This window comes from Rutidosis leptorrhynchoides, chromosome 2 (genome assembly GCF_046630445.1).
Source record: "Rutidosis leptorrhynchoides isolate AG116_Rl617_1_P2 chromosome 2, CSIRO_AGI_Rlap_v1, whole genome shotgun sequence".
Lineage (NCBI taxonomy): Eukaryota > Viridiplantae > Streptophyta > Magnoliopsida > Asterales > Asteraceae > Rutidosis > Rutidosis leptorrhynchoides.
The window spans coordinates 634,013,430-634,028,084 of record NC_092334.1 but is presented as its reverse complement, the minus strand read 5'-3'; the positions used below and the strand labels follow the sequence as shown (position 1 = coordinate 634,028,084).

Here is a 14,655-nt window from a genome sequence, read left to right as displayed (position 1 = left end):
AAGGACACTCGTTCGAGTTAAAACATCACATCATCCAACTCATTCAGAATAGCTGTCAGTTTCAAGGATTACCGTATGATGATCCTAATTCTCACCTTGATAAATTCATATCTCTTTCGAACTCCTACAAACAGCCAGGGATAGGACAAGATATAGTCCGGCTATACTTGTTCCCCTATTCTCTCACTCATCATGTTCAAACTTGGTTCGAAGGACTGGAAAAAGATTCCATCACGTCATGGACGGAGATGGCTACTAAATTCCTAACCAAATATTTCCCTCCTTCTAAACAAACCAAACTGAAGAATGACATCATTAACTTCAAACAAAGTTATGATGAATCTCTTTACACTGCATGGGAGCGATTCAAAACCATGCTAAAGAAATGCCCTAATCACCAGCTAGAACGGTCAGCCCAAATCTGTACCTTCTACAATGGTCTTACGGTAAATCATAGGACGACGATCGATGCATCAGCTCAGGGGAATCTGATAAACCAAACCGCAGACGAAGCATGGGAATTGCTCGAGAACATGACAATGCATCATCATGACTGGAACAGTGGTGAAACAACTTCATCATCTGCCCCACTATCTGCACTTAACAATCAAACGAAGGCCATCAAAATTCCACTGAGTGAAGAATGCTCTGCATTACTTAGAAACTCTCTACCACCTAAACTAGGAGATACGGGCCGATTCGTTTTTCCATTTTCAATCTACCAATCTGGAACCATTCATGCGCTAGCAGATTTAGGAGTAAGTATCAACCTAATCCCCTACTCTCTCTATCAGAGATTAGAGTTAGGAGACTTGTCACCAACCAAAATGACAATCCAATTTGCCGATCACACAATTCGATATCCTAAGGGCATAGTTGAGAACGTCTTGGTGAAAGTCAACCAATTCTTGTATCCTACAGATTTTGTAGTGATGGACATTAAGGAAGACCTACACACACCAGTGGTGTTAGGAAGACCTTTCATGAATATGGCTAGGATTGTCATTGATTTGTACAATCAAACCTTGATCTTACGATCACATGGGGAGAGCGTTACCTTCAAAATTGACCGACCAACCGATCTTTCTGGACAGGAAGAGATGTTTGCTATTTCCACAAGACGGATCACTTCCGATGACGAGTTTTCACCACCAGCCGACGATATCGAGATGGGTGTCAAATCACAGTCTGTAGATGACCCATAAATGGAAGAAGAGGATCCCAGCGAAGAAATAGAGGAAGAGGAGGAATCTGAAGAGGAAGAGGAAATGGAAGACATAAAAGAAACTGCGACAATACTCGCTCCAAGCATTGAGCGTCATGAAGAAGTAATGAGGCTTGAGACGGCATATCACAGTTTAATCATTCGCTTCAAAAAGAAGACCGATAAGGCTGAGGTTAAGGATATAGAAATTGATCCTGCAAGTATTAAAGTGGAGAATCAGAATAATGAAGAAACCCGTTCATCAGACGCATCCTCAGAAGAGCAATACACCGATGATGACGAGGTAGAGCAACATGAAGACATTATGAATAACTCATACTCTCCAACCGAACCAGATCAAGGGGAGCCGGACTCTTTTTCAGATCGAATTCTGGTTATATCCATACATGCATACATGATCACCTTCATCAATGATACCGATGAATTTGAAGACATTATCGAAGCCATCCGAAAATCAACCATTGATTTTTCGCTACGCTTAACAGAACAAATTATGGCTATCTGAGAAGAACACCACCTCTATCTCCGACGAGAAGACAATGATGTTGAAATCCTGGAAGAACGCATTCAAGACTATATCAATTCTCATCACGATCATATCTATCACGAAGAAAGGCAACGAGAGCACAATTCAGTGGTTCGCACTATTCTTGAGACAAGATTCTGTCGAGATCAGAAGATCATTTACTCTAAGGTTTATAACGCCTTAGCCGGATCTGCACTTCCGTTCTCACGAAACCAACGAGCACTACTGACTCTCATCCGGAAGCATATGGATCTTTCCACCGGACGCCCGACTTATCACTCCGACGTGCAAATGATCGAGGATATTCACAGCTTTTTCGCTCTCTTGGAAAGAGATAATTTCGAAAGCACACCAGAGAGGCTAGTAATTTACGTAACCATTTTTAATGACCCATTCATATCGATTATAAATGATTCACAATAGTTGATTACATCGCGAGGTTCTGACCTCTATATGATACATTTTACAAACTTTGTATTCGTTTTTAAAAGACAAACTTTCTTTACATCGAGAGTTAATAGGCATGTATACCATTTCATAATATATCCTAACTATCAATGACTTAATAAAAATCTTATTGAACTCAATGACTCGAATGCAACGTCTTTTGAAATATGTCATGAATGACTTCAAGTAATATCTCTAAAATGAGCAAATGCACAGCGGAAGATTTCTTTCGTACCTGAGAATAAACATGCTTTAAAGTGTTAACCAAAAGGTTGGTGAGTTCATAGGTTTATCATAAGCAATAAAATTCATCATTTTGATAGACCACAAGATTTAAATACAGTACACCTATCTCGTGTACAAAAACATTTTTTAAAATGCTTAGCAGAGTAGGTTCGTATCCTTTTCTCCCCCGTAGGTTGCCTCGCGATTTTTAATAACCGTACACATATCTCGTGCACAAAAATATCATACACATAACCTGTGTATAAAATCATTCTCTCGATACATAACATTCACTTTTCTTTCATAACTTGGCTTGGTAACCGACCTTAACATATAATGCACATCAATAATATCCCCAAAAATAGAACATCTCATCTGTATTATATATAAACTTCGAAGTACTAAACACTGTGACAACCCGGAAATTTCCAACCAAATTTAAACTTTAATCTTTATATGTTTCCGACACGATAAGCAATATTTGTTAAGTTAAATTTCAAGAATTTTAAACTATGTTCAAACATTCATTCAACTTCGACCAAGTTCCAACGATTCACGAACCATTAAACGAATATGATTATATATGTATATGTGTATATATATTATAACTTGAAACGTAAACAAAATATTAGATTAAATACTTTATATGATTGTATCTGTTTCAAAATGTTTATCAATGGAATTAGAAGATAAGATCAAATGATTGAATTATCAGATATATTGAATTATGATTACAAGTCTCTGTTGAAAGGCCCACGTTGATTTGAGAAATCTTTTCATTTTAACAATATTCGGAAAATGGTAAAGTGATTTATAAATATGAACAAATTGTCAATCATTGAGAACTAGACAAAGGATAGTGGAAGATTGAATCTCATAAAGACTCGATTGATCTATTTAGTTTCAAACGTACAAAAACGTTTTCAGTTTAAAAAGAACTTTATTATTAAAACGTATATAACTTTTATAAATATCTAGAACCACTTTTGACAACTCATTACTTAACTAGTATGATAAAGATAACGATATTTATATTTTATTTTATTAAATATATATAACGATTTAAATTAATATTATATATATTTATACGCGTATTATACGTACATAGTTTTATACTTTTACTATACTTAAACTTTACATTTACTTTATTTTTACTTTACTTTAACTTTAATAATTCATACTTTAATAATTCACTTTAATAATTCATACTTTAATAATTCATACTTTAATAATTCACTTTAATAATTCATACTTTAATAATTCACTTTAATAATTCAAAAATCTATTATAAATAGAATTCAATAGGTTTCATTATTTCATAGAAACTTGAAAATAGTTTTCTCTAAACTCTCTCAATCGATTTACATATATATATTTACTCCGTATTATCTCAAGATACTATTAGTATACATAAAATATTACGACGGAGTGCTGTCCGAGTGATTTCGAAGTTGTTTTTTCGAGTGGGATAAGATTAAGGAAATTATGGGTTATAGCTATGGAGGTGATTGAGTATGGTTCATGGGTATGCTCGTGAGGTCAATATAGTGTTTATCATCTCCGTTGCGTTTACGTACCTTTCCTGCAATATTGAATCTCAATATTGATATGTGAGTACTCATAATTTAATTTTTACATACTAATAGTGTATCCCTGACTAGTGCTCGAGTATATAGGATTATGCATGCTTGTACTTTTGATATTGCCATTAGATAGGTTATGTTGATTTCTGAATTAGTTACATATACGATTGAGATAAGGTATAAGATATGCATGTCGTTGGAAAGCTAGCGAAAAATAGTTGAATTTTGGTTTAAGAATCACTTGAATCCAAGTAATGGTTAGAAAGTTATGAAATAAACAAATTGCATAATTAATTTCGTAATTAAAATTTCTGATGATAATTAGTAACTAATTTTCTGGGTTATAAAAAGTGATTATTTGGATTCTACTCGTCGAGTAGATGAATTTTCATATAAAGCACGTCTCGTTTCATTGAACGGTTGTCAAGTTATGGACAAAAGAAGTTTTGCAAATTTTGATGAAATGTCGAAACGGGAACTGAAATTCTCGCTGATCTGCGTTGTTTCATATATAAAAAAAATACCACTGAATTTTTTGCTGTAAGGTCTAATAAACAACTCTAGCCGTTTGTCAATTCGAGTCTCGACGATTTTTCTAAAAATCATCAAAGTTGACAGTTTGGTCACATTTTAAAATTCTAAAAAGAGCTGAAACTTTTTTATTTAAAAATGTCAGTTTTGTATCAGTTGTCATGGTCGGCCTGATATGTGTTTACTCTTGCCAAAAGTCATGTTATATCTTTGTGGTAACGAGAATTTGCAGGCTTTGACCGTTTGTCAATACGAGTTTTGAGGAATTTTCTAAAAATCTCCAAAGTAGGCTACTCGGTCACTTTTGTAAATTTATTAAAGCTGAAAAATTAACTTTGAAACGCCGAAAATGCGTTGGCAACTACGAGTTATCTAGGTTTAGTTTACTTCTGTAATATTTATGCTTAATTTTTTTGGTAATGTGTAACTTTTATCTTTGGCCGTTTATCAATCGGAGTTCCGATAATTTTTCTAAAAATAGCTGAAGTGGCCCGTTTAGTCATGTTTGACCGAAAATCATTTTTGTATAAGTTATTATATATTTGCATGCGACCTCATTTTTACTTTGACCTTTGACTTTTGACTTTAACCTTTGACTTTTGACTTTGAACTTTGACTTTTCCTGTTAACTTTTCAGTTAACTTTTTGTGTTGATTTTCTCTAAAAAAAAAAAAAAAAAAAAAAAAAACCTAAAATACTATTTTATGATTATGAAACCATTTGTGTTACGTTGTTTCACACGTCACCTTTTACTAGAATCTTAATTGAGCATGAGTAATATAACATGTTACTATACTGTAGAGTTAGACTCGAGCTATAGGATAGGATTACACTATGACCTGACCTAAATTGCTATACAAATATTGACCAACATATAAATATATATAATTAATATAGGTTCGTGAATCCGAGGCCAACCTTGCACTTGTTCAATGATGTTATATGTATTTTTACTACGAAATACAGTATGGTGAGTTTCATTTGCCTTTTTACCCTTTATATTTTTGGGACTGAGAATACATGTGCTTTTATAAATGTTTGACGAAATAGACACAAGTAATTGAAACTACATTCTATGGTTGAATTATCGAAATCGAATATGCCCCTTTTTATTAAAGTCTGGTAATCTAAGAATTAGGGAACAGACACCCTAATTGACGCGAATCCTAAAGATAGATCTATCGGGCCTAACAAACCCCATCCAAAGTACCGGATGCTTTAGTACTTCGAAATTTATATCATGTCCGAAGGAGGATCCCGGAATGATAGGGGATATTCTTATATGCATATTGTTAATGTCGGTTACCAGGTGTTCACCATATGAATGATTATTTTTGTCTCTATGCATGGGACGTATATTTATGAGAACTGGAAATGAAATTCTTGTGGTCTATTAAAATGATGGAAATAAATGATTATGATAAACTAATGAACTCACCAACCTTTTGGTTGACACTTTAAAGCATGTTTATTCTCAGGTGTTAAAGAAATCTTCCGCTGTGCATTTGCTCATTTTAAAGATATTACTTGGAGTCTTTCATAGCATATTTCGAAGAACGTTGCATTCGAGTCATTGAGTTCATCAAAGATTATTATTAAATCAATTTATAGTTGGATAGTGGATATTATGAAATGGTATGCATGCCTGTCAATTTTCGATGTAAAGAAAGATTGTCTTTTAAAAACGAATGCAATGTTTGTAAAATGTATCATATAGAGGTCAAATACCTCGCAATGTAATCAACTATTGTGAATCGTTTATAATGTATATGAACGGGTCCTTTCAGTTGGTATCAGAGAGGTGGTCTTAGCGAACCAGGTCTGCATTAGTGTGTCTAACAGATAAGTCGATAGGATGCATTAGTGAGTCTGGACTTCGACCGTGTCTGCATGTCAATAGTTTTGCTTATCATTTTGTGTCAAAAATTAACTACTTATCATCCTTAGGAAATTACCTGCTTATCATTTTTAGTCTAAGACACGTCTTGCTGCATTGATTGCATGAATAGTGTATAGATAAAAATTCATATCTTAGCGTATCTGCTAAATCATATCTTATCGTATCTATTACTGTAAACGTTGCCTGATATATCCCGTAAATTCCTCGGTAATTTACGAAATCTTTTGTTCTATATATATGGATATTCTATGTAATTAGAATACCATCCGATAACCGAAAATCATTTCATATCGAAAAAAAAAAAATCCTTATTCAATCGTACGAAATGGAATTCATCATTAAATCAAGTTCCTCGGATTTCGAAATGGAATCCCACTCCAGTTCCGAAAGCAGTGTGACCGGAATAGATCAACCAATCAGTCATCACCTATTCTGGATGAATTGGGGATGGGTTCGTAGCCTCCTCAATCATTGGAGACAAGAAGAAGGTGATCCCTTCCATCCACCACATTGCCCTCTTGACGAAGAACCTGAAGCACTTACCGACGAACCTGTCCGAAATACCATTTTCTCGCTCATTTCCAGAGTATCTCGTCACGATTATATATTACATCAAATTTTAGATTTTATTTATCCGCTCGTCCGAACCGACAATCACCCCGGTGTAATAGAAGAAGTCAACGAGCTTCGCGCTCAGGTAGTGGCTTTGGAGAATATGGTGCAGAGATTACAAACACCAGCAGCAGCATCAGTAGCATAACCAGTAACACCATCATCAACGCCAATAGTACCATTACCACCCTAACCACAACCACGTAGTAAACCTCAACTTTACACTCTGTCCCACGAGCACCAATGTCATATGCCCTGTAGATACCAAGGAATACCAACAACAATAACCGACGAAGTATTAATTCATAACTTCATTGGAGAAACATTCCGCGCAGATTATGTAATCTCCAAAGTCTTAGAGATTATCTAATCTAGCCCTAACCATAAATCAGCTAAGCGAACCAAAATGATAGAAAGAAGAGTAGAAACCCTGACAAAAATGGTGTGTGATTAACAAGCTAAACTTGTTTTACCAACAGCATCAACAGTACCGTCAGCGTCACCAGCATCATCAGTACAGTCAACATCAGAATCAACAACACCTATAACATCACAAACTCCGTCAGCTCAAGAATCACTATGGACATCATTACGAATCAATAACCCTTATATTGTATCAACGAGTTATGAAGAATTAACTCATTCCCTTTGAAGAAATTATATGTATATTTTATATATTTTGAAATAAAAATAAATCTTTCCGTGCTAAGCTATTGTGTGTGAATCTTAACTACTCGGTTAATTCATATTACAAATATGCAATAATGTACGTCCTTCGGCCGCAACTTAACCAGCGTTAACTACAATCTCTGTCGTAATTCAACAAATTCCAATTCATAATAAATCAAGTATATATTTGATTTTACACTTTCATCATCGATGTACCCGAAACTTTTCAGATAACATCATTCGTACTTTGCGAAATTCACAAGAATTCCACGAACCGAACATCATACATCAACAAATAACGAAGTATTGATTCATAATTTCAATGTCATTAAAGAAATACTGCGTAAAAGTTATGTACTTTTTAAAGCCTTTAGGGATTATTCAATTCTAGTTTCAACCGTAAATCAAATGAGTTTAATTTAACATTAACTCATTAAATCTATGTTACATCTGAAGAAAATATACATATATATATTTTCATAAAGACTGTAATAAAATTCTTTTGTACAAAATATTAATTGTGAAATTTTTTTTAACGGGTAGGTAATACCCAAGAGATATATAAATTCACAATTAATATATTACATTCTTCGAATCTGATTCAGCAAATCATCCATTATACTCCCTAATTTCACAACAATATACATTCTTTTATAGAAATCAAAACAACCATACTCATTCAAAATTTAATTACATATTCTGATTTTGAAATCTCAAAATTCAACTTGAGATATGACCAAAATCATCACTCTTAGATCCTTACATCTTTCACAAGCTATATTTTGACTTCAAAACTGTGTTAGAACATCAAATGTATGTTAACGATTACAATCTGTGTTCAAACCCTTCGAAAATTTCTGAAGACACTTCGAATGATGAGCAATCGAGATGATGATCCAACCACATGTTACCCACAGTTATGTACCTGAAAAACTCTTGAAACTAAAGTAAAAGTTTAAACAACGTATCCGCGTCAGATTCTTTAGCATTTATTAGCAAAAATAACTTTGCGACTCCTATTCAAAGTAGCCAGTTTTGTCACAGCTCCAGCAAGTCAACTTCGACTTTTCAGTCAGACTAACCTTATTATAACCTTGAGATATACACCATCGTTACCAGAGAACCTTTTACATTCCACCACATTATTAACAGATGTATCAACAACTTCATTACTATTTGACTTTAGCCTCTCCAAAAAGTCATTATAATTATTCATTGAAACCCCATCATTTACTCATTTGCATCTTGTAATGAGAATTTCCATACGAATCATTGGGAATTAGCAATCAGTATTTTGAAATCTCGCAGCATGTCTACGCCAACAGTTATATGTGTATATATAACGTCTATCTTCTGGACTTAATTTGAATGTGAAGATTCTGAAAAACACTTCGAACTACGAATTGGTTCTCCGAAAATGGAAAAATACTGATGAAGCAGCAAAAAAACTATAAATGACCTTAACAGTAAAAGTTTGATGATAATGAATAGGTGTGATGGCAAAGCACAGAAAAAGAGAAGTCTTGGAACTAGAAAACGGATTGAGCAAAGTAGGAAGGAGGCTGTGGACAAATTACAAAGACTGAACCTGACTTCAAAGGATCCAAATAATTCAGTATCTGCTGAAGTCATTAACGAATACCTTGCTCCTGACTCTAAACCCCTGCGGACAATATTCTTCATCATCCTCTGATATTAGAAATTCTAAAATATCATCATATCTTTCATTATAAATATCCTCCATATTTCTGAAGATATTAATTTTTCTTATTTGAAATCATTTACCTCTTCGCGCTATCTGTATTACATCATAAAAGAAACTATTTTAGTTTCTAAATTCTGAAACATTCAAGTTTAAAATAGGAATATTTTGAAGTAGTGTTGGGAACTGAAGCATGAATTAGTATAATATAATGACACTTGATCAATGTGATTATATTACAGTAAGTCATGCTGAGTTTCTAAATGGAACGTGATGATTCACAGATCATAACATCATCATGTGCCATGTTATACGACTCTTGTATTCTATTTAACCTCTAAAATATCAAGAAAATATTTCTTGATGATTCGGCCTTTTCCAAGGTATTTTAGTAATTTGACAAGTCAAGATCGTGCCATCACAATTTCCTTCCTAGAACATTAACAATGTTCATTTCAAAATTCGTATCTGTGAATTCTGGACCATTACAAGCGGTGCTTAATCGCAAGAAGAAGAAACGAAATGACAAAACTTCGAAATAGAAATTGGGGTATAAATTGCAGTAAATAAAAGAGAGCATTAACTGTGAATGATAATGATTATAGAAGACAGAAGCAGAGACTTTGAAATATAAGGGAACATATAAAGCCCAACGACAAACCAGAAATTATAAACCATATATATCGATGCATATAGCAATATAAAGACACGGGAGAACTAGGAACACTATAAACCCAAGAGTATAGTAGAAGTAAATAGATTCTTCCGGCGGTAGATGAAAAAAAAGAAGAATGACCGATATGAAAGTTAGAAGTATATCGAGAATCAGAACTGGATGGAGCATATTGATGAATACTTTAAAATATGAGTTGAGGGGGAAAGAATAGAAGGTGATGAAACATGACTAGGAACTTAGAAATCAACAGATTTAACTCACACAATGGCAGAATAAGTGAATCAAACCCTCTAGTGAATAGGTTAAGTTTTTTTTTGATTAATTTAGTCAAACCACAACTAAATCAAGTGTGATTAGATCAACACCTAGAGCTATTATTCACCACCTGGGTGATTTGGACTGAGAGAGAATCGAAGGAGCTCACTAGATCTGAGTGTGTGTAACAAATGAGAGGCTTAACCTAAAATGAAGAACATAAGACTTTATATATCCCTGCTGTTGACACACCCATACGATTCATTCATCACACGTACGAGTTGGCTTCATCAACCGTACGGGTGATCACTCACTCGTGTCTTATCATTTAGGTTGTAATTGTGACTTAGCTCAGCATCAACCATGCGTATGAGCCTTTCAGCAGTACTAGTGAGGCTTCACTCGTACGTCTGACTAAGTCTAACATAGTCAAACATCTAAATCTCGTTCCTGTAGTTCCTGTAACCACATACAACCACGGATAGGATAATAACGAGCAATCATGGTGGCCTGTAAACTGTTGTACCTGCAATGGACGTGGGTAGATGTCTAGGGACTTGCATAAAATGCATCAACAGATGGTGTGAGTTGTAAGGAAATGAAGGAGGTGAATTTATAAGAAAATCTCCGACAGAACAATTAAAATGGACGATCGCATTTAAAGCGGATCCTAATTCCCTTGATTACCGGAGAGTCAAATCTTATTAAGAAGATTTTCTTCAAATCCCTTAAAATCTGGGAATCAATCATATCTACGTCAAATGATAAGATGAATCTACACTTACTCATTTCACTCTTCTATGTTAGCTTCATTCGTACTCTTCATATAAATAGATTGTTTATCCAAATTATTCGCTGATGATAAAACTCTAATTTTCAGCCCGTATGCATCATGATAACATACTTATTATCATTCACGACCTTTCCACTCAAATTTCGGGACGAAATTTCTTTAACGGGTAGGTACTGTGACAACCCGGAAATTTCCAACCAAATTTAAACTTTAATCTTTATATGTTTCCGACACGATAAGCAATATTTGTTAAGTTAAATTTCAAGAATTTTAAACTATGTTCAAACATTCATTCAACTTCGACCAAGTTCCAACGATTCACGAACCATTAAACGAATATGATTATATATGTATATGTGTATATATATTATAACTTGAAACGTAAACAAAATATTAGATTAAATACTTTATATGATTGTATCTGTTTCAAAATGTTTATCAATGGAATTAGAAGATAAGATCAAATGATTGAATTATCAGATATATTGAATTATGATTACAAGTCTCTGTTGAAAGGCCCACGTTGATTTGAGAAATCTTTTCATTTTAACAATATTCGGAAAATGGTAAAGTGATTTATAAATATGAACAAATTGTCAATCATTGAGAACTAGACAAAGGATAGTGGAAGATTGAATCTCATAAAGACTCGATTGATCTATTTAGTTTCAAACGTACAAAAACGTTTTCAGTTTAAAAAGAACTTTATTATTAAAACGTATATAACTTTTATAAATATCTAGAACCACTTTTGACAACTCATTACTTAACTAGTATGATAAAGATAACGATATTTATATTTTATTTTATTAAATATATATAACGATTTAAATTAATATTATATATATTTATACGCGTATTATACGTACATAGTTTTATACTTTTACTATACTTAAACTTTACATTTACTTTATTTTTACTTTACTTTAACTTTAATAATTCATACTTTAATAATTCACTTTAATAATTCATACTTTAATAATTCACTTTAATAATTCATACTTTAATAATTCACTTTAATAATTCATACTTTAATAATTCACTTTAATAATTCAAAAATCTATTATAAATAGAATTCAATAGGTTTCATTATTTCATAGAAACTTGAAAATAGTTTTCTCTAAACTCTCTCAATCGATTTACATATATATATTTACTCCGTATTATCTCAAGATACTATTAGTATACATAAAATATTACGACGGAGTGCTGTCCGAGTGATTTCGAAGTTGTTTTTTCGAGTGGGATAAGATTAAGGAAATTATGGGTTATAGCTATGGAGGTGATTGAGTATGGTTCATGGGTATGCTCGTGAGGTCAATATAGTGTTTATCATCTCCGTTGCGTTTACGTACCTTTCCTGCAATATTGAATCTCAATATTGATATGTGAGTACTCATAATTTAATTTTTACATACTAATAGTGTATCCCTGACTAGTGCTCGAGTATATAGGATTATGCATGCTTGTACTTTTGATATTGCCATTAGATAGGTTATGTTGATTTCTGAATTAGTTACATATACGATTGAGATAAGGTATAAGATATGCATGTCGTTGGAAAGCTAGCGAAAAATAGTTGAATTTTGGTTTAAGAATCACTTGAATCCAAGTAATGGTTAGAAAGTTATGAAATAAACAAATTGCATAATTAATTTCGTAATTAAAATTTCTGATGATAATTAGTAACTAATTTTCTGGGTTATAAAAAGTGATTATTTGGATTCTACTCGTCGAGTAGATGAATTTTCATATAAAGCACGTCTCGTTTCATTGAACGGTTGTCAAGTTATGGACAAAAGAAGTTTTGCAAATTTTGATGAAATGTCGAAACGGGAACTGAAATTCTCGCTGATCTGCGTTGTTTCATATATAAAAAAAATACCACTGAATTTTTTGCTGTAAGGTCTAATAAACAACTCTAGCCGTTTGTCAATTCGAGTCTCGACGATTTTTCTAAAAATCATCAAAGTTGACAGTTTGGTCACATTTTAAAATTCTAAAAAGAGCTGAAACTTTTTTATTTAAAAATGTCAGTTTTGTATCAGTTGTCATGGTCGGCCTGATATGTGTTTACTCTTGCCAAAAGTCATGTTATATCTTTGTGGTAACGAGAATTTGCAGGCTTTGACCGTTTGTCAATACGAGTTTTGAGGAATTTTCTAAAAATCTCCAAAGTAGGCTACTCGGTCACTTTTGTAAATTTATTAAAGCTGAAAAATTAACTTTGAAACGCCGAAAATGCGTTGGCAACTACGAGTTATCTAGGTTTAGTTTACTTCTGTAATATTTATGCTTAATTTTTTTGGTAATGTGTAACTTTTATCTTTGGCCGTTTATCAATCGGAGTTCCGATAATTTTTCTAAAAATAGCTGAAGTGGCCCGTTTAGTCATGTTTGACCGAAAATCATTTTTGTATAAGTTATTATATATTTGCATGCGACCTCATTTTTACTTTGACCTTTGACTTTTGACTTTAACCTTTGACTTTTGACTTTGAACTTTGACTTTTCCTGTTAACTTTTCAGTTAACTTTTTGTGTTGATTTTCTCTAAAAAAAAAAAAAAAAAAAAAAAAAACCTAAAATACTATTTTATGATTATGAAACCATTTGTGTTACGTTGTTTCACACGTCACCTTTTACTAGAATCTTAATTGAGCATGAGTAATATAACATGTTACTATACTGTAGAGTTAGACTCGAGCTATAGGATAGGATTACACTATGACCTGACCTAAATTGCTATACAAATATTGACCAACATATAAATATATATAATTAATATAGGTTCGTGAATCCGAGGCCAACCTTGCACTTGTTCAATGATGTTATATGTATTTTTACTACGAAATACAGTATGGTGAGTTTCATTTGCCTTTTTACCCTTTATATTTTTGGGACTGAGAATACATGTGCTTTTATAAATGTTTGACGAAATAGACACAAGTAATTGAAACTACATTCTATGGTTGAATTATCGAAATCGAATATGCCCCTTTTTATTAAAGTCTGGTAATCTAAGAATTAGGGAACAGACACCCTAATTGACGCGAATCCTAAAGATAGATCTATCGGGCCTAACAAACCCCATCCAAAGTACCGGATGCTTTAGTACTTCGAAATTTATATCATGTCCGAAGGAGGATCCCGGAATGATAGGGGATATTCTTATATGCATATTGTTAATGTCGGTTACCAGGTGTTCACCATATGAATGATTATTTTTGTCTCTATGCATGGGACGTATATTTATGAGAACTGGAAATGAAATTCTTGTGGTCTATTAAAATGATGGAAATAAATGATTATGATAAACTAATGAACTCACCAACCTTTTGGTTGACACTTTAAAGCATGTTTATTCTCAGGTGTTAAAGAAATCTTCCGCTGTGCATTTGCTCATTTTAAAGATATTACTTGGAGTCTTTCATAGCATATTTCGAAGAACGTTGCATTCGAGTCATTGAGTTCATCAAAGATTATTATTAAATCAATTTATAGTTGGATAG

The 14,655-nt window shown here is 33.0% G+C and overlaps 1 non-coding gene across 1 annotated transcript; it reads right to left on the bottom strand.

Annotated features, from left to right (window-relative positions):
• Positions 1 to 296: 296 nt before the first annotated feature.
• LOC139895150 (small nucleolar RNA R71) lies at positions 297 to 403 on the bottom strand. Its single transcript, XR_011775615.1, has one exon. It is a non-coding gene; the product is annotated as a small nucleolar RNA R71 (small nucleolar RNA).
• Positions 404 to 14,655: the final 14,252 nt, after the last annotated feature.